Here is a 22072-nt window from a genome sequence, read left to right on the forward strand (position 1 = left end):
GATGAAGACCTTGAAGTGACTGTGTCAGATACCGAAAAACCTCCACCCATCGTTGCAGCAATTGACTGAGTGTGTGTACCGACAGCGAGTCACAATAGAAGCAGGTGTTCCAGTGGTTGTCACCACTCGAGGTAGAGCAAATGAGGATCCAATGCCGGGCAGTGACAAATATGTTATGCTTATAATGCACACTGTTGCCACCTGCGTGGTCTCTTGGCGCATCTGTAAAACAAGGATTGAGGTGGGTAAATTAGTAGGACTGTGCGGGAAAGAGCTGTGATGTGCTGTTGGCAGCTTCAGTTTGGTGAATGTAATTTGGTTGGTAGCAGCCATGTGGTGTTGGGCGAGACTATGGGCATCCTCAGGGGTTGGACAGAGCGGTAAAAATGCAGCAGGATCGCCATTTCTGCCACATTACCACTCCGCCCAATCCAGAGTTTTGTCGGAAATGTGGAGCTTTACCTCCAGCTTGGGGTAAATCTCCAGCTTTCTGCCCATTTTTGGTGCAATTACCACTGGCGTTATTCCCGCCGGTGGTAATAGCACTGAAAAACCACAGAGTCCTACGCACTCTTAAAAAATGGGGCCTTACATACCACAACTCGGGATCCAGTGCTAATAGTGCCAGACCGAGTTGCGGTAGCGCTGTTTGCGTTGGCAGTATCCCAGCAGAATTACCACCGAGATACCGCTAAGGCTGTGATGAGGATCTATGTCTGGTTTGTTTCGTCGTTGTGGTGTGTGCGGTTTGTTGTGCTGTAGCAGTATGGTTGCGTTTAGTTCAGAGTTTGAGTGGTGTATGCAGATGGGTAAGTTTTTTGTAGGGTTAGTTAGTGGAAGTACCTTTCCTAGCCACGCTGTTCTGAGTAAATGCGGCCCATATCCCTTCCCCTTCGTACATTCTGGTGTGCAGCAATAACCACCCCCACAGGTTCCTCCAGGGGCGATGTGTTCCATGTAGCCCATGGTCTGTCCGTGCAAGATTTAGCTCACTGTCACGAATAGGCTAAATGCAAGATATTAAATAAACGATGAAAACGTAGCAAGCCCTGTTCACCCGCCATAGATGGGAGGGAAAAATGACTAAAAACCTGGGTGAAAGTAGAAAAATCAGAAGGAAAACAAAAAATAAAAAGCCTTTCTCGTGCTGCAGACGACCTCAACCGTGCAGTTAAAAAGGACTAACGAGTAAGAACTAGGGCAGCGCATGGGAGGCTGAGCTGTGACCACACCTGATCCCAGAACAGTGTTCAATTAATAAGAAAGCACATTTATTGATCCCGTTAAAAAAGCACCAATGTCCTGAAGGACAGAATGTCCTGGAAGTATGGAGGAAAGGGAACAGGATATAGGAATGCACAGTGTACTAGAGAGTATACTAGAATTATGTACAATAGAATCCCAAATAAAGTACACACAAAATACTGGATTTGAATACGGGGTTTGCAACACTTACAATATACCGGTATAATGCAACCTGAGGATACACTTGCACTATCCAACAAGTAATAAAATATTATGCAAACAGAACATTGTTTGATAATAAAGTTCATTTAAAAAATAAAAGACAGGAAGTCTGCACACTGGGAATTTACTGTGATTGAACAAGCTGGAAATATATACAGGAATGCTTCAACTGGGAGCATAATGAGTTTGTTCAGACTGGATTTTGTAAGACTGCATTGTTTAGATAGGATTGTAGGGGCAGGAATCTACTGCAGTTGGGAAAACTAGGTATATATCCTAGGAGTGTGCAAACTAAGAGTGTACAGATTGTGTAAACTGGAGTATTCTGGGGAGGTCAAAAACGGAGGTCACTAGACTAGTCAAATTAAGACGGTGGTTAGAATTTTCAAACTGAGTATACATAAATTATCAAAAAAGAAGCGTATTGCACTAGAACACTGATTTTTACAAATTGGCCCTATGCTCGGATTGTCAAAGCATATTGGGTTTGTCAAACTCGAGTTCGAAAGGGTTTGCCCAGACTGGAAAAATAGTAGGCGTATGTGTTGGGGAGAATTCTCAGAAATGTGATAATTCCCTCCACCTTAGAGACCCCCAGCAACTTTGCTGGATTTTGAGGACTTGATTTATTTTACCTGAAGAGAGCGAGACCCTTTTTTCCCACTCTCTCAGGTATTTTGTGATTTCTGAACCTTCTTTTGGTTATGGAGCCTGACAAACTCCATAGGCATCATCTGCTACATTGTGTCACACAGCACCTTCAGTGCAGTGGCACAGGGAAGTATTTCAGATTTCCCAAGGTTTAAATACCTTCTCTGGGATAAACTACTGTTTCCCAGAGCAGTAAAGTGAAATTGACTTTACTTACATTTGTAACTTTCTAGACCCAGCACACACCATCTTCCAATAGGGTGCCTGAGGGGTTACCTAGTATCCCCTTTGTCTAGCTTCTCATGTACCATTTTTAATGTTACCCTTTCATTGCTGGTGTTAGTGGTTTACTTTTAACTACCGTGGTGTGTATTAACCGCGGGCAGCGTTCACAGCTGCAGTAAAGCACCCAAGGGTGCAATTTTTGCCAAAATGGCCCCGGTCTTCTCTTTTTGCCATTTCTTTGTTGAAAGGTCCTTATTGAGATTTACTCTGTGCGCCAAACCAGGTTTGGTCCCTTTGTTCGCTTTACCTTTGGCAGGATTCACAAGTGAAGCCCGCCTCTGGCTCCAGGGTGTCTGGGTGGGCAGGAAATGAGGGAGGTGCCCAAAACTCCCTGCACTTAGTCTCCTAGGAGACCCAAATTCACTCTGTAGTGATTGGCCGGCTGACTGTCCGGCAAGGACAGCCACCCTGCTGGGTGACTGACAGCTAGGCTGGAATGAATGGGAGAGAACTGAATAAAAGGCAAGGCTTTTGGCTTAGAAGGCAGAGTCAACCACTGGACGAAGGAACCAAAGAAGAACTTGAAGAGGACGCCTGCAGCAACTCCTGGACCGTTGGTTTGCCCGGTGAAGCCCTGCTGAATTCGTATCGGCAGAGAAGCCCCTGCAAAGACGACTTCTCCCCTTGAGTTGGTGGGACGAATCAACTCCAAAGTAAGCCACCTGGACATTCTCTCAGAGCTGGTTGACTTTCCACAGAGTTGCTGCTGGAAACCAAAATGCCAGGGAGAGGAAAACCAGATTGTGTGTGTTGCTTTTAAGCTGGCCAAGAGCTCTAGGAAAATCCTCTGAACTCCAAGGAAGCAGGACTGACCGAGCCTGTGCCCCCTCATGAGTGCGGAACAGAAGCAAGGAAAGCCCATCTCGACAGCCAGGAACCGCAGTGTTGTTATTTGCGGTAGACTCAAGGAGCAGAAACACTGAACAGCCACTTGTTTGAAGATTGCCGGTTGTGAGCGGTGACCATCTCATTGCAGTGCAGGAGTCCCATAAGTCCTCCCTCTTGTCCCCACGACGGAGGACGAGGAACAGTGAGATCTGCTGAGGAACAGAAGTCACCTGATGCACTTTTTCTTCAATACAAAAGGTACTGTAAAAGTCTGAGAGAACTTACCTCTTGCTGTAGAGTTGCTTGCATCTTCTACTACTCACAAGCCTTCCAGCTTGTGGCCCTACATTGATTCTTCTCTTTCTTCAACGACTTCTAAAACATTGTGCAAAGACTTTTCTTACTTACCTGCAAAGAAGTGCTTCAGCTCATATAGACGTTTGCCCACTGACTTTGGATTAGCCTGTTCCACTGAATGACTCTTATTGGGGGATCTGAAAGTATTTGCCTGCTTAAGAATATTTGTGGTCTCTTGTATGTTCTAATAACCTTTTCCTTTGACTTATTCTTAGATGACTCTAAATGCAACAGTGATATATTAATGTCCCCAGCACCCTAGCTATTGAAGTCACCGGAGGGTATAGGTTGTGTCTGTGGGCCATCCCAAAAGTATACTTACTGATTTAGAGATATTAAGAGTGTGTATTTTGTGAAGTATATTTGAGTGTTACTGTTATATTGCTCCCTTCTGAAGAAGGCTTACTCTGACTGATAAATTAATAATTGTTTATTCAAGAAACCTTGTGTGTAAGAGTTTAATTGAATACTTGTCACTGTGAATCTCTGTGCAACTCCCCTAAAGCTCACATGACCCCTCTTGAGATACGCCTGGCTGCTCAACACGCTACCAAACTGCGTAGTACAAGCTTATATCAAAAGGTTGGGTTTCCTATTAGCTGTAGTCAGGGTTGTTGTAGTGCACCCAAAGGGTACTACATACAATCGTGCCTAACAGTATGCAAACCAGGAGCATTCAGTGTCACAGTGAAATGGAAATACACTGGAAATGTGCAAAGCGATCTGCGAATATATCAGAATTATGTTAACCGTGCACTGGAAAGTTACTGGAGTAATAATGAATTGCACAAAAGAACAGCAAGGAACACCAAAATTATGCAACAGTAATTTAGCAATATTCTGAAATTGTTTTTTTATTGCGAGCCGGTTTATAAAAAGAAAAAATATTTCACAAAACAGCATAGTAATTTACAAGATACAAAACAAATACATAATTTATGCATATAAAGCTAAGAACAGACATATCCATACAATAAATGTAGACGCTAGAATTTAAAACTACTCCATATCTACTATAACTATTTCATTTCGAATCATTCAAATAGTTTATTGCTGCTATGCTTAATGAGATTTGTGTACCATTCATAACGCGCTTCCATGTAGAGTTAATTGACGTATAATTAAAATCTGCAACGAAACGTGAAAAATAAAAAAGTTGTCTAAAGTGGGGTACTCTACAAAAAGATGTTCTAATTTTTCATCCAAGTGTTGTTGTTGTAGATGAACGCAGGAGGTGAATTTTCAGCACACTTTTGAAAGTAAGCCGAGGCTGTAGGGTGATCCAATTTCACGTTATGGGACAAAAACGTATGCATCTATACTGCAAGACCGGCAAGGAAGTTAAACTTGGGGCGTCTGGTCCGCTTAATGTGCCAGTACATTGTACAGGGATCCTTGTGCCAAGCAGCAGTAGGCTTTGTGGCTCAAGAATATTACATGAAGTCAATTTGGGTTTTCACAGACAACCAGTGAACGGCCTTCAAAAAAGGGAAGATGCAATCCGAGCTCAGCCATGACAACGAGGCAGGGACGAGCAGCTTACTGCAAGCTTAGTGTAGAATCATTGCAGTACATCAGGTGGGTCATGACAACTGCAACGATGAGATGAATCAAGTTGGAGGTGTGTAGAAGAACCATCCCTTGTAGTAGAAATAAGAGACAGTATGTGAACTTTGGGATTGTTTATTTGAGGCACAAGAGAGGGGTCAGCATTGACTAAGTCCCCAAGCATGCAAACTTGATTCTTGGAAGGCATAGGCAGACAAAAGGTGGTGGTCATTCGAATGGCAGTAATTAGAATTAACTTCGGGGGCAGGAGAAAGCTCAGACTGCGGGGCAAATTTGTATGAGACCCCCTTCATGTTCGCCAATTAACGTGTGTGGGAGCGAATGTCAAATTAGTAACAACTGATGCCATTTAAAGCACATCAACATTGCCCAAATTATCAGAGGAAAGTTATGTGCTGATAAAGGGCATGCTGGGAAATCCTAAACTCACTGTGGATCTATATATGCCTCTGATGTACATCAAGAGAGATTTTTAGATGCCCTACTGAAATAGGTAACATGTTATGCAGAGGGTGACCCAATTCTAGTAGGGGGATCTAAATTTGGTAATGGACAGAACCCAAAGTCGCTCTAAAGAGGCATGCTCTAAAAAACATCTAATGGTCAACAAAGCTGAGAAATGACCTTGAGGACCTGGGCTTGGCAGACACATGAAGGTCAGAAATGCATTAATTCCATGCACTGGGCCACATGGTCAAAGACCTGTCCTACTACATCCCATCTTTGTAGCTCGAACCCTGGCCTCACTTTCTATCACATGGGGGGAGTGGAAGAGGGGAAAGCAACTTTGGCAGTCAACCATTTCTCAGTCATTGAGAACGTCATTACCATGTTAGAAAGAGTGCCATGGCCATTAAAAAGGTGACCAGCGCCAGTTTCCCCATGCCCTTTCCCCGTGACCACTGGTAAAGCTACTCCACGTAAGGACCACTAAGTAGGGAGCAGTGTGTAGGGGTGATGAAGCAGCCAAACCTCCCCCCCTTCAGAGGCCAAGCATTCACAAAATAATTCGGAGGGAAGGCGGCAAGTTCCACTTGAGTCACGTAACCTCCGTTTGTAACTACCTTCTGTGTGCGGGCCTAGATCACGTACTGGCCCCAAGAAACAAACAAAGGGAGAGATAGCGGAGCCAGATCACACTTGGAATGTAGGCTTGTGCCACGTCCTTAGAAATGAGGTGCTGTGAAGCCCTTTGCCCTCTTCCTGGCTTGAGGCCAAACAGTGCCCGCTTATACTCGCCGGAGGTCAATTTCTCTGTCACTCTACTGGGAGACAAGCCCAGGACCCCAGGTGCCACGAAAATGAACAAAATGGAAAGACAATCCCAGCAGGCTCCCCGCAGATGAATTGTCCAGCAGGATAGCAGAAAATACAGAAGGATCATGGGTAAGGCAACCCCTTTTATACACAATGGAGGAATGGGGCATGGTGCAGCATTTAACTTTTAAAAGGAATTCTTCGGGAGAAAGTCTGGAAGAACGTGGATTGTCTTTACTTGTTCGGACTGGGATGTGGGAGAGGATTTCGGGTAATGGAAATGTTAATGGGGATATTGTACTCTCACAGGCGCGGGCAGGGCATACAAGTTTAAAGTTGCCGTTTGGAGAGTTGAGAATCTCAGAGGGGAGTGCTGTAATGAGGAAGACTAGGGGTAATGAAGATAACCCACAATACCCACTTAAAATGTTTCTGTCCCCCAGACGACACGGACCAGTGTTCCACTCGCTGCTTGGCTTTAAAGGGCAACGTTCAAGACCCTGCACCTGCGAAACAGTGAGAGGGGATGCTTGGGACACCTGGGTGGACACCTGATCCTACCCAGTTTTCGTTCCTTTCCCATGATGTGCTGCACTTGGTTAGGTCTGAGTGTGTGGGGGCTCCTCCTTATGAAAATTCCTTTGAGCACTGTATAGGGGCATGGGTCTAAGCGGGCAGGGTCTGGAGCCCTACATGGACTGTCGATTGGCTCGCTCCTTCACCTCGGCTTAGTGGGGAATGGTGGAGTGGAATGTGGGGCACACGGGGGAGGTTTGTGGCCACTGCAAACTAGGAGGGGTGACAGAAAGCATTACAATCATGGAACATGTGAAGGCCCTTGCTTGGTTTGATTTTTATTAAATAGATGTGCAATTCCGTTACTAAAAGGGTTGTCTGCTAAACGGACCCCCCCTTTCAAAACGCTCAATGACAATAGAATAGTTCACACGTGTTCCTTGACTTAACCAGTTGTAAGGGAGCAGAAGTACGAGTCCGACACAATGGTGATTGGCAAGGAATTTTATTGTAATAAACGGAAAAGAAAAGAGAACCTATCTTGCCCTATTTCTAAGAGGGGTTTCCCTGCCTCAGAGTCTGTCATGATGCCAAGTGAAATGTTCACTGTCCTGTGTCAAAATCCCATTTACTTCCCTTACACTATAAAAGAAACTAAATAACCGAGGGAGTTTCTAAACGGAGACTATACTTTGAGGGCATGCGTCTTTTCCTAGAGTTACAGTCTTGTACTGAAGTAACAAAGTTTCAGGTTCACCAGGTTCTGGAGGGATAACTCATAAGCAATTAGTTATCACTATGGTTTCCTTAGGGATTGACTATTCTTTAATCTTCCTGACCGGGCGGGGGAATACGTCTCCCTCCCCTCTGGTCCCAATTGATGAGGTTAGGGGGCGTCTCCCTGTTACAAAGTATTATCAAATGAATAAGTCAAAATACTATAGTTATGGTATGACTATTAGGTTTATTGGGAGGAGCCCCCAGGAAGCCAACCTTCATCAATCAGGCATCTTCGTGTACGATTCCATCTGACATTCTGGAATCATAAACGAAGCAGTAGTCAAGGTTACAGAACATATGTACATCAAGGACAAGGAAACTTATGTACAAGGTACTGGTGTAAGAATAACTATATACATGGGTACTGGTGTATTTATCATCATAACATCTTCCCCTCTATATCTAATTAACAAATTAAAGTTTGTATATCAGATTTTGTTGCAATCAACAAATGTCTTTAACATGAATATCATCACAAGGATACATGGATGCACTGATGGATGTGGACATTGGTTATATCACTTCCATGTGTCCAAGGTATTCTGTATCTGGAGTGTTTTCAATAATACACATAGTCTTGTTTATAGTTCCACACCCTTTTTCTGGCTCTTGAAGATGTATGCATATCCTTATGTTCCTTGTTCATAAATCTTGAGTCATTAGATTAATCTCTAAACATATCTCCAATTGTATTCTGTTCTCTTTCAATTCTCAATAACTCCTCCTCCTTTGCTAATATTACATCATTACAAGACCACTTCTTTCCATCTTCTAAAATGACAGACTTTTTAGAACACTCCAATACTCTCAGAGAAGGACGAAATTTGGACTCTCCTTTCATCACACATTTGGGTTCTTTCACTCTAACCCAGTCACCTTTCTTAATTTTACTCTCTTTAACATGTTTTTGCTTGTCATAATAATGTTTTGTACTCTTCTTGTTTCTTTTTAACTTTGTTAACAATTTCTTCCAAGTTTATTTCCTTGTTTCTCCTCTTTGTTATCCAGGCAGGTCTGAGTCTGTTTGTAGCTATTCTTAGTGAATGGTTCCTCCTCAGTTACCGAATGTGGGGTAACTTTATACGTATTGAGTGCTTCCTTGAGTGTCTCTTTCCAGGGTAGATTGTTAATAGCTAACGGAATAATGCCTTTTATGAAACAATTAATTCTCTCCACTAATCCATTGCCCATGGGATGGTACAAGGCTACGGTACTATGCCTAATGGCTCTCTCTTTCAAAAATGTTTGAATTTCTTGTGACATCAATTGAGCTCCATTGTCAGATATTAATTCCTGTGGCTCACCTTCCCTGTTAAAAATTTCCTCTAAAAACTTCATCACTTTCATAGCTGATATGGATTCCTCAATAATTCCATACTCCACCCATTTGGATGTGTAATCAACCAACACAATGAAGTAAACTTTTTGTGGTCCTAAAGTTTCATACGGTCCAGCTGTGTCAATTGCCAGTTTAGTCCAAACCGTAGTAGGGATTTCTACTTGCTGCAGTGGTGTTATATGTGTTGATTTGCCTTTATCACTCACTGCACATGCAGTACAATCTCTGACTAGAGCTTCCAATTCGCTCCACATGTTGGTCCACCAGTAAGCTTCTCTAACTCTCCTTTTCGTCAGATTTCTCCCCACATGACCTTCATGTGCAATGTGCATATTTCTCTCCCTCATACTTGCTGGAGGTATGATTTTATCTCCTCGATAAATACATGCATTGTCACTTGTCAATTCATCTTTCATTTTTTCCCAGGATTTAATTTTCTTCTCAATATCTTTCCAGCCATTTTCAATAGCTTTTCTCAACAGTCCTTGTTCAGGGTCTTGTTCTCTAGCTTCAATCCATTCTTCCTTTGAAAAACTTGGATGCACATGCATACATTCCATGTTTTGATCCTCTGTTAATTCTTCCTTGTCATCATATTTATTTGTATTATTGTCACATGGTAGGCGAGAAAAACAATCTGCCACTACATTTGTTCTCCCAGGGGTATACTTTATATTGACATTGTATTGCATGATAATCAATATCCACCTCCTTATGCGTGGGGATGTCATGTGGGGATTCTTTGAGTTCAAAACATGCATAAGCGGCTTGTGATCTGTCTTAATATCAACCGGCATGCCCCAAATGAGTCCTTTGAAGTGTTCTAATATCCATTTGACTCCCAGGGCCTCCTTCTCAATGGTTGAATAATTATGTTCAGCCCCTCTCAATGTTCTGGGGCAAAAGCAATGGGAACCACTTCACCACCTTGAACTTGCTCTAAGACACCACCTAGGCCCATGTTACTGCCATCCACTGATATCCTGGTTTTGGCACTTGGGTCAAACATTTTGAGTGCCGGCGCTTTGTTGATTAATAATTTGATCATTCCAAACTCCTTTTTGCATTCTTCAGACCAATCAAACTTTGCACCTTTGCACATAAGGTCTCTCATCTGTTTAGTTTTATCAGAATAATGGTCTACAAATTTTGAATAATATTCTGTTAAACCTAAAAAACTTTGAAGTTGATCTTTATTGACAGGATCAGGAATTTTAAGAATGGTGTCAACTAATGATTCTCTAGGCTTTATACCATCAGCATTTATGCGATGACCCAAATATGTCACTTCATTTTTCTTTATCTTACACTTCTCGATCTTAAGTGTCATGCCTTTTTGCTGTATAACTTGCAACACACCTAACAATCATGCTCCTCTTCAGTCATTACAGATATCAAGATGTCATCCTGGAAATAATGCACTCCTTGGAGACAATCAAACAAATGATGCATCAATCTTTGAAACATGGTGGCTGCCGAAGCCAATCCAAAAGCCATTCTTTTATATCTGAATGCTCCCAATGCCGTTATAAACGATGTTAAATGCCTTGATTCTTCATCCAATACTACTTGGTGATATGCTGACGATAAATCTAGTGTTGTGAAGAATTTCGCCGGCTTCATCGTGGTCAGCATTTCTCCTATGTTTGGAAGTGGATGGCGATCTACCCAAATGCTGGCATTAAGATCTCTTAGGTCGACACACATTCTGATTGATCCATCTGGCTTTTTAACAATCACAATGGGAGATAACTATTCAGGGCTTTCGATAGGTACAATGATGTCTTGTACACACAATTTCTCTAATTCACTTTTTAATGCTTCTCTGGTGCCAATTGGTATATTTCTCACTTTGTATACCACTGGATTTGCTCCCCTCTTGAGTATGATGCGATGTTTGAAACCCTTGAGAAGTCCAATTTTATCATTGAAGACTTTGGGGAAGCTCTTAGCCAGATTTTCTGATGTGCTGCAACTGTTTTCATTAATACAAAGAATGGGTACATTTTCACTTGGATGTATTCTGATCTTTAATGACGCCTGTTCCCACCATCCGACTATAGAAAATCCATTTTCGGCAATGTACAATCTGCAATACGTCTTCCTTCCTTCAAAATTCAGGTGTACCCACGCATATCCAACAATATTGATAGGCGTTTTCCCATAACCAGTTGCTTTTATCTTGGTTAATTGCAAATCCTCCATTTTCTTTTTTAGTACATTCACATATGTCTCTACATCCACCATAGTATATGGTGAACCTGTATCCACCATAACTTGTAATGTTATTCCATTTATTTCCATTGGTACCCAAGGACCCATACTGCCCTCATTAGGTGTGAGGGCCAGTATTTGCACTTCATCTTCGAATCTATCCGAAATTGCCAACAAGCTACTTGGACCACCAACTTCTTCCAAAGCCTTTATACTCATCATGGCAGCACTTCATCCTCTACCATATCTACCAGCATTCCTCACATGTCGAGAATTGAATCTGCCTCTTCCCCTGCTATTGCAACACACTTTGCCAAAATGACCCATTAGTCCGCATTTATAGCATTCAGCTGATAGAGCCGGACAGCCTTTCTCTGCATTTAAATGTCTGTACCATCCACACTTAAAACATTTGTTGGTTGGTCTGTATGTACTTTCTTTCTCCTGTCTGTATTCACTTCCTATATCAGACTTGACTAACCTCTTGACCATGGCAATTAAATCCTCTTCTTCCTTGCCACATTGTCCATCATTTATCTCTTGAACTTATCTTATTTCTGCATTCTCCACTTTGTTCTGACTTCTTTCATACATTTCTCAAGTTCAATTGACCTTGCTATCTCAATAGTTTGTTCCAATGTAGGGTTCTTTGCCTGCCACAAACGTTGTTGGATGCGTGGCTCCGCTACGTGCAAAACTAGCTGATCCCTCAAGTATTCATCTGCCACCCCTGTGAAAGCACACGTAGCCAACAAACCTCTTAATGCGGCCAAATAATCATCTATGCTTTCACCTCTATTCCGTCTCCTTGAAAAGAACCTGTAACACTCCAACACGATGTTGGTCTTATTTCCGAAATGTTTATTTAGCTTGGCAATTGCAGTGTCATACTTTCTGGCCCCACTTGAGGAATCACCTGAGCCTTCATCTGTATGGTCTAAGTCAGGCAAGGTTCTGAAAATTCTGAGTGCTTCTGCACCTATACAGTTGAGAAGCGTAGCTTCCTTCAAGTCATCATTGAACTTGGATCCTCCTATAGCCCTCAAGTATACTTGAAAGTTGTTCTGCCATTGCTCCCAAGGACATATTGGATTTCCAGGTAGTGCTAAAAATTTAACTGGAGCTGCTATGTTCTGCATCATGTGCACTTACCCACCCAACAATTTGATGTCTCAATGTTTTTTTCTTTATTATTAATGTTTCTGTATTTCCAGAAAGTGGACACTCACATCATACTAGAACACTTGCGTATGTTTGTTGCAATATCGTCACTCGTGACTATGCTTTAATTTACACTATCTTCCGCCAAACTCTTTCCATGTAAACTACAAGTGTCACTGTTTGCATCCAACTTGCCTTGACAATCAATTGATATTCTAATTTAGTTTGCATCCTGTGCCATTGAATACATTGTGCATTCAATCTTTTCAATTGAGTGTCAACTAACACCAGGGCAATGTCTGCAATTTGTAGTATCAAATATTGCAAAGTTCGCTGTGTTTTAATTTAAACATCCGTTCGTCTCGTTTGAACGGCTTCCCCTTTTTCACTTCGCTCAATGAGAACATATACAGGCTGATTGCAATTTGTAGCACCCAATTTTGTAATGTTTGCTGTATTTCACTTTGAACATCCGTTCATTTCGCCCAAAGAACTTCACTTAATTTCATTTCACTCAATGAATATGTTTGCAGGATTGCTGTAATTCACTCTTTATCTCCTTTCGTAACGCAACGGTTTGTCGCGTATTGTTTACTGTTGCTAGGGCAACATCCAATGTCCACAAAATGGTGGCATGCAGAGCATGTAAGAGGGTGCTTTCCTCTAATGTTTACTTGCGGTTGGCCCAACGTCTCACGCAGCGTTCATAAGATGCCGACTGATAGGAAGCTCATTTTAATAGCTTTTCCTTTTTTTTTTTATATTTCCGCATGCACTCTGCGCTGCTCACTTTCTTACTTGCCTCTAATGTTGCTTTCATTTTCGTGGGTTCAGCCGCTTCACCATTTTTCTTCGATGAGTTTATTTATGTCCAGGAACTTGTGTAGTACGCATCTGGGGGCTCCCTCCTTAACGAGTCCTCGTCGAAAATTGTTACAAAGTATTATCAAATGAATAAGTCAAAATACTATAGTTATGGTATGACTATTAGGTTTATTGGGAGGAGCCCCCAGGAGGCCAACCTTCATCAATCAGGCATCTTCGTGTATGATTCCATCTGACATTCTGGAATCATACAAGAAGCAGTAGTCAAGGTTACAGAACATATGTACATCAAGGACAAGGTTACTATGTACAGGGTACTGGTGTAAGAATAACTATATACATGGGTACTGGGTATTTATCATCATAACACTCCCTCCCTCTAACTTCTCTCAGGTTTTGATAGATCAAGTCTCTATGGAGGAATGTCGCCCTTCCCCCATCCCTATTCAGGGCTTTCTGACAGTTCATTACTGATGGCGGGAATGTCTCCCTTACCTGGCCTTTCTCAAGCTTTTTAGAAAGTGCAACAAACGGTGGGGGAATGTCTCTCCTCCTCTGTCATTTCTCAGGCTTCTCAGAAAGTGCAACAGACAATGGGGGAAATGTCTCTCTTCTCCAGGCCTTCCATAGGCTTTTCTTTCTCCTGGACAGCAGTAATTCACTAGCCTGCCAGGGGCTGTTTATCTGCTCCACTTTCACTCTTCAGTTGTGGGTCCCAGACCCTCAGGTCTGCGTTCTTTTGGCTTGTAGTAGCTGGGAAGCTTCTTTCCCAACTATTGCGTTGACGAAGAAGGCTTAGAAGGCTGATCACTCTCTGCAGGGGGTTACAGACCCTTTCTCTGCTAGTCGTTTGCCCTTCAGGGTCCCACCAACTGTTCCCGGCCACCCAGAGCATTATGGGGTATTTGCTGGCACTCTCTGGTTGTCCGTGGTTCTCTCCGGTATCCGGCTCCTTCTGACTTCTGCATGGACTGCGGTGCTTCCGCTGATGTTCCCTTGCCTTCGAGTTGCGTGTCACCCTTCGAGCGTGCACACCAGTGTCCTTGGCCGGCTGGCTGCCTGTCACTTCTGCTAGTTTGCCAGACCTTCCTGAGCTGCCTCTGCCTTCAGGTAAGTCTCTTGGTTCGTGCTCTACTCCACTTACGTCTCTTCTTGCTTTACAATCTCCCAGTTTCTCTCTGGTGGGCTTCTCTACCAACAAATTTCTTCTTCTCTTTTTATCATACGGTCTGATGCAATTGGTTTAGAATGTCTTGTTTGTCCATGTTGGTTCCTCTGGGTATTCTGCATTACTCCGTGCTTCCTCCTCGTCTCAGTGAGGATGCTCTCACTCTACTGGGTTTTTAGAGTTCTTCTTCGCCCAAGTTGCTGAATGTACCTTCCTTAATTCAACCCTACTCTTCCTCGTCTCAGTACTTCTAGAGGAAGTGATGCCATCTACTCCACAGATACATATGGAAGTGTGTGGGGTAGGGTCTGAATTTGGTAAGTGCGGGAACGGGTTACCATCTGCTGCACGTACCATGTTCTCTCTGGATAATCTCCGTGGTCCTATGAGGGATATCCCACCCCTATGTGATCCTCCTGCTGAGTACCACCCCTAGGGGACTATCAGGTAGTGGCCTCACCTCCCTGGCCTCATTGGAAGGCGCTCCCCTAGGCTAAAAGAGACGACGTCCAAGGACTCGTCACACAGTATACCAACATCTTTAGTCGCACTGAGCACAGTCCTTACAGGCATAGGTCGAATTTTAACTGTCTATGCCTCTAATCTACATTCAAATGATTGTGCAATCTAGTCTGGTATCACGTACATCTGTAAATATAAGCCATGCTTGGTTTGGCATGGTAACTACTATAATCACACAATTATAAAGCCACAGCTATTATATCACAACATTATCAGCTCTATGAGCATGGCCTGTGACAGGACTGATGTACATTGGCGTCCAGGCTGATTGTCTCCACAGTTGCCATGTGGAATAAAACAGGATGCTGCCTCCGAGTCTCCAGCAGGAAGGGTAACTCCTTCCCCCCAATGGCATAAAAACGTCCCACTATGAACAAAGCCTCTCTGCCGCCAGAATACTGACCGGTGGCGTCCCTTTGAAGGGAGCCGGCATTGGAAGGTGCAGAGTATCGAATAGCCCTGAGACAGAAGTTAGGCCTGATGGGAAGTGCCCCACCATCTTAATTACTGTTAAGACTCCCTTACTTTTTCTTGTCTCCTCCATTTCCTGAGGGCAAGGTACACTGAGTGTGATGTCATATGTCAAAGGACACTTAATACAACCTGGATTTGACCCTTTACAGTAGACTTAGCTTGGCTCTATCGCCTTTGGCAATATGCCTTTAAAAGGAGGGGAACGACGACTCCTTCTTTGATTCACACTTGGACCATCGAGAAAAGAAAGATACACTTTTGAAACTCTGTTCCCAGTGCAGTCAATTCCAAAGTCCTCTGCCACAGAGGTGAAAAAAGGACTGAGAGGCAGAGGAGAGTTTTGTCTCATCTCTAGGGAACCGCTAGGGTGACTGATGTTGGAACAGGACTCCCCTATATGTGCCAGCCAAGCTCTCTGGAGTGGGAGCGCAAAACGGAAGGACTCTTTGTCCCTGGGGATCCGGAGGTGGGCCTCCCAGCTGCCCAGAAGTCGAAGAACAGTTCTGGGTCCGAATCCTGCATTGAACCTCTTTTGAGCTGCAGACCTGGACATGGGCAGTCAAAAGCTTCTTTGTGCCACGTGCCGTTGCTGCTTGGACCCCACCGTGTGTTGGATCCAGTTGAACAGCTCACAAACCAGACACTGAATCACTGCCTCAGGCAGCTCCTAGAAGCCTAGCTTAACGCTGTCGAGCACCGCAAAGACAAGAATAAGGTACTGTGAAGAGGGCCCGTCTCCATGGTGCACTTTGTGGGACCATGGTGATTTTCAAGACTCCCACCTATGTCTTTTTCTTTGAAGGTATGCTTGAAAATTGCCATTGTGCCAAATTCGTGCCTGAACAACCCTGCTTATCTATCCACAGTGCCATTCTATAACAGCCTGTCTTTTCTGTGTTTGCTTTAAAGGGATGAGTTTTTGCTAGTGATTTCAGTAAGTTGTCTGCATTTTTATTGTTTAGCGAAAAGTCTATATTTTTATAGACCCTTGACTGGACAGTCTTTTATTTGTAGTCTTTGTACGATTGCTGTTTGGGTCGCTACCATTATCAGCTCACATCCCACCTTTCAGAGTTTAGCCTTCTGAGGCCCCTACTATTCAGTGAGGAAGTGCACAAGACACAGAAGGAGGATTTCTGTATCAGAGAATAGGGTGCAGAAGATTGTACTGCAGACTTTTGAAAAAAAGTCAGGTTGCACAAGCACAACCAGTGAAGGCAGTTTTACCTTCCTCGCTACAGTCATCCTAATAATTTTGGTTCTCTTCATCTAGCGGTTCTAAATCCTCTTAAGAGGAGGGAAACCGCAGGGGGAAGTACCTGGCTAAAGAGGGACTAGGTGATGGTGATGCAACAGGATTCTCTTCTCAGGAGGTGCCAGGGTCTTCAAGAGACCCAAGGGTTCCTCAAACTGGGGTTGCCGCTGATGCCTTATCGGGGACAACTTTTTGTCAGAATGGTGGAAACTGGACAAGATTTCCCTGCCTCACTTCATGGCCAAACTTATCCTTGGAGGGGGGAAGAGGAAGTATCCCTACCAGAGGTGTTGGAGAGTGACCGGATATTGGGCAGCTTGGTGGGAAGGTCATCATTGCAGCTAAAGAAGCGACTGCATGATCTGAGGTGGATGCAGCATTTAATAAATCCTATGCAGCGGCACATCTGGCTCAGAGGACAGGCACATTTGGGTCCTATGCTGCCCATACTTCCTTGGAGGGTTTCCAGAAGCTTCGCAAGGCAATGCTTGGGGTGTGTGGGGGAGGGGGGATTACAGATAGTGCCCAAAAACTCGAGGACATGATTCTCAAAAGGAAGGGTCTATCTGACTAGGCATATGGAGGTGTATATGCTGCAGCTATGCCTAGGGAAGCAAAGATTTCTAGAAAACATTTGCACCTCAGGAATTGCCACTATGAAGAGTCTCAAAAGGTGTCAGCTTTGAAGCTGTCATTTGAGGGTGCTAGTTTTTTGGGGATTCTCTAGAGGATAAGGTGAATAAGGTCCCAACGCGGACAGGCTTCGGTGTAAGTCTAAGGCATCTCATCAATCTCAGCGCTCTATTTTCCAGAAACGTGGCAAGGTCATGTCTTTCAATTTGGGGTTCTTATTTTTGGACTGCAGACTTCGAAGAGATTGTTGACAAAGGGTTTGTCTCCGGTGTTGGCAACACATCACATGAAAGGGGTGAACATTCATTACCTGGACGATTGGCTGGTGAAGGAATCTTTGAGGATTCAGCTGGAGGAGGATGTTTGTTCTTTGTGCTCTCTCCTGGGTTCCTGGTAAACTGTAGAAGTCTCGCCTCCTGAAGATTTGACATTCATTGGGGCTCAGTGCCAGACAGGTATGGGGAGGATCTTGCTCCTGATGTATTGGCCAGTCCGGATGCAGGAGTTGTTGCTTAAGTTGGCCAGGTTTGAGCAGGCATCAGCCAGGAAGCTCCTACAGATGCAGGAGCATATGGCAACTTGTAGTAGCCTGGAGGATGTTGCCCCTACAGCCCTGCAATCTCTTCATCAAGATTTGTGTCCAACCTCTCAGTTTGATGCTTTGTTGCCAGTCATCAAAGAGCTGAAGAACAGCTTGCACTCTTGGCTAGATTTAGATGCTTCAAGGAAGGATTTCTCATTGGGGCGATTAGTGCTGATCGTTCTTACCACCAATGCCAGAAGCACAGAGTGAGAACCAACTCTCTGGTGGGGGCGTCTCCCATTCAGGGAGTGGACCAGGCAGGAGAGGAAGCACACCTCAAACTGGAGGGAGTTGACAGCGATCACCAGAGGCTTTTTCAGACTGGGTGTATGGACACTCAGTGTTGGTACAGATGGACAATAAAACGCTGGTGGCCTATGTCAACCCGTGGGACATAGCAACAGTCTTGGTATAATGGGATGAAACACACCTGCAGTCCCTGAGAGCAGTGCACATCAGGTGAGTGGACAATCCTCCCATTTAATTAATTCTGGCAGTGTTGAGCAAACAGCACAGCAGATTTTGGTGGTGCCCTATTTTGCCAAGAGATCTGGTTTTCTCGTTCTGGTTTATGTGGCGGCTAGTGGCTGCATTGTGACTCCTGCCAAGTCTCCCATTGCCTCTCAAGTCATCAATGGGGAATCTAGGGGTGTCTCTGGTATTATGGTTGGTTTGGAAGTTGAGAGAAGTGGCAGCACTTAAGCCTTACTCAACAGGGGGGCGGGAGGGATTTCATCCAGCAGTGCCGAAGGCTGACCAACTTGAAACGGTCATATCATAAACATAAAAGAATATGGACAAAAACAAAAGAAATCCTGGTGACCGAGAGAAAGCACAAAACACCATCAACCTATATACAAAAGTCATCTTTGAAGCTAAAGCCAACTACTTACAGAATACATTCTAAACATCTCTAAATAAATCCTGAGACCATTTTGCTACTATTGCTCATTTTACCCAACCGACTAGTACTGCTCCCAGCATTACTTCTTCCATAAGCAAATTAATTCAATGAACCTTTTAGTCTCATAGACAACCCTCTAGTTATGGCTGGTGGCAGTGGACGCGTTCTACAAATTATTGTGCCATTTTTTACTGCACACTGTATTCACAGTCTCGGTTGTGCACAATAGGGTCACCCATGTTTGAACATGGTAGCTCTTTCTTTTTACACCATTTCTAGCGTTGGTCTTTGCTAGCCCTTCTCCATATGGGAGGGGGAGGTCTGTGAGTGTGTTTTGTCTTTGGTTGTAACCCTTGGGTGACTCAGCTTAGGCTTCAGTGTGTCTGGGCAGGCAGAAGTGGTTAAGGAGTTGTTCACTCCCTGGCCCTTGTCTGCCTCTGTGCCCCAAGGGAACCAGTTCCCACTGGGGGTCTGGCTGTCCTGATTGGACAGCCACCTGCCCCTTTCTGTAAACTGCTCAGGAGCGATTGCAGAGGAGTGTGGGATGAAACTGAATGAAAGATGAGGTTGAAAGGCAAGTTGATCACTGGAACTTGAAGTAACTGAAGAAGACGACCAGAAATGCCCAGACTCTTTCCAACATTGTGAAGCGACTGTCCTGACTCTGTTTTCTACACAACGAGATCCGAAGAGAACGACTCCTTCCCTTTGGCTGGTGGGACCTAGCAGCCCTGAGACGAACTACAATCGGAGCCATCTCCCGAGGTGCTGTGTCTTTCCAGAGCTGCAGACCGCGGATAACAAGAGACCTCCGACCCATTTGTAGTCTGACGTCTTACCGAGGCCGAATCCGTCAAAGTCTTTGCTGAGCTTCATGTGAACCTCCAGAGACACAATCAGTCTCATCCAAGTCTCCTCGTCAGAGTGCAGGAGTCAAGGAATCGATTGACCAGGTGTGAATCGTGTCCTTTGTTGGTGCTGCAGAAATGGCATCAAAACTGCATTCTGACCAGAGAAGCTAAAGAAATCTATGCAAGAGGTCCTCACTCAAGACATCCCGTTCAGTGTCCTTCCCTTCGTCACCAGACCAAGGAATCGAGAGGCTGGTCCGTCGATGCTGCACAGAAGATCCAGCCACAAACATTTCTTCTAACCTACTGTACTGTGGGGTGAAAGGGTATTGCTAACCTTTAACAAAGAAAGCGCTCCAGAGTGTTGCAGTGCACAAAGAGGTGTCCACTATTACCTCTGTCCCATGTTGTCGGCTTGTGCCTCTTTTTCAAGTCCTTTAACAAGGTCTCCAACATTGTGTTAATTCTTCTAGCATCCTTATCTAGAGACTGAAAGTATCCACAGGAACTTTTGCTGTTCTGCTGCTTCATAAGACTTAGAGCCTTCTCCTAAATGACTTTTGCATAGAGTTAGGGATCAGACCGCATCTCTGCAGCCCTAAAATCTCTCCACTGGCTCCCGGTTGCTGCAAGGATCAAATTCAAGACCCTCTGCATCACCCACAAGGTTTTCTGGTGCCTGGGACCCCCGCTACATCCAACTCCCTCTCCATAAATACCTCCCAGCTAGAGCCCTTCGGTCCTCTAGCTCCAAATCTCTGCAGATCAGAAGTCTTTCCAAGCAGAGTGGGGGGGGGGGGGAGGGGTAGATATCGCTCTTTGGCAGTTGCCTCTCTGGAATGGCCTCCCTTCCCTCACAGACTTGAGCCAGACTCCCTTATGTTTCCGGGAAGCTTCTCAAGACCCTGCTCTTCTCTACCTCCTTCCCTCTCGCCCTCCCTTGCTAATGCCCCCTCTGCCGCTGTGGCTGGCAGCCTGGTCCTTTATGAGTCTTACAGGGCACCAGGTTCTCCTTGACCAGTCTATACCAGCACCGCCCACACCAGCACTGCCCTTCTGGGCCCCGTTCCCCGACTAGTGGTGGTTTGGGCATCCATCCCGAGGCTGGTCCACCCCTGTCCTCACACTCAGACGGTGGTCGGCCCTAGGCACCCCCTGGCACTTGCCTGGGCCCTTTTTTCCTTCATCCTCCTCCAACCCCCATATGTTTATGCCCCCTCCCCTGACGGTCCCTTACCACCCCCTGCCTCCCCCCCTCCATCATTCCCCTTCCCCTCCTGCATTTCTTTTTACTGCACTTGCACAATCTGAATGTCACAAGGCTTAGTAACACAGTTATTGTTGTTTATCTCCCCCGTTACCAACCCCCCTTTTGTCTTGTGGTGCTTGGAAAGACCATTGTGCTGTATTTCGCTTTCGCTTTTTCAGAAACCACCTCTACAATGTTAAGCTCTGCTACCGTTTGACAAACCAACCTCTTTCCTTCCTAAAAGATGTTATTTTATGTGGTTTTGCTAAATAAAATGCAATCAATGTATATCTGTATGTGGCGAGTGCGCAGTCATACCGATAATACGATAGAACTGTCATTAGTGGCAAAATCTAAAAATGGTACCGCAAGCAACTACCAACTAAAAGCATTTATAAGTAATCCTATGTGTGTTGGTTAAGTGATAAGTACCTTCCTTGTGTAAATAAATATATATTTTAATATACATTTATTGGTGTGTTTCTTTGGGCTCCTGTACTAACTGGGTTCAGCGTACTTAACCTAGAGCTCACATCTTCCTCTTGTGATAAGCCTGACTGCTCTGCCACTCTACCAAGGTTCCATAGGTAGTACAGACTGATACTAAGAGTTGGAGACCTGTATACCACTGGGATCGTTTTTATGTAGTCTTACCTCAAGTGGACTTTAGGAAAACTCTCCTAAAATGCGGCAGTTCGGTTGACATTTAGAGTACTTAAATCGACCCATATATCACCATTGCGCCGATCTTTGCACCCAGTTAAATAAAGAATCGAGTTTAAAACGCTATGTTTGGTTTTCAAGTGCCTCAATAATTTAGGCCCTGATTGTTTATGTGTAAAGTTGGTCGCCTCTAAGCCCATGTGTCATCCACGATTTCTGGACAAGCAGCTACTGGTGATTTCACCCTCCAGATTTGTTTATAGGGGCGACCAGCCTTTTTCTACATATGGCCCCATACTGTGGAATCTGTTACCACTTCACATCTGAAGCATTGACTACTGCACAATATTTTGCAAAGCTGTAAACAGGGTTCAAAATGTGAACTCACCATTGGCTAGTGATATTTGACTCTTGGCTAGTAAGAAATGGCATGCTATGTGTATGTATAACATTGAGGTGCCAAGTGGCTTTTATTTTTGGCTAGTAGCTTTCGACTTCAATTGTTGCCCCTTGGCAGTAAA

At 44.3% G+C, this 22072-nt stretch overlaps 1 protein-coding gene across 2 annotated transcripts in view; it reads right to left on the reverse strand.

The window, feature by feature from the left end:
* Positions 1–22072, reverse strand: part of KCTD2 (potassium channel tetramerization domain containing 2) — a 210836-nt gene that overhangs the window by 177727 nt on the left and 11037 nt on the right. The window lies entirely within an intron of this gene.

Source organism: Ambystoma mexicanum, chromosome 3q, assembly GCF_040938575.1.
Source record: "Ambystoma mexicanum isolate Mex_15411 chromosome 3q, UKY_AmexF1_1, whole genome shotgun sequence".
NCBI classification, from domain to species: Eukaryota; Metazoa; Chordata; class Amphibia; order Caudata; family Ambystomatidae; genus Ambystoma; species Ambystoma mexicanum.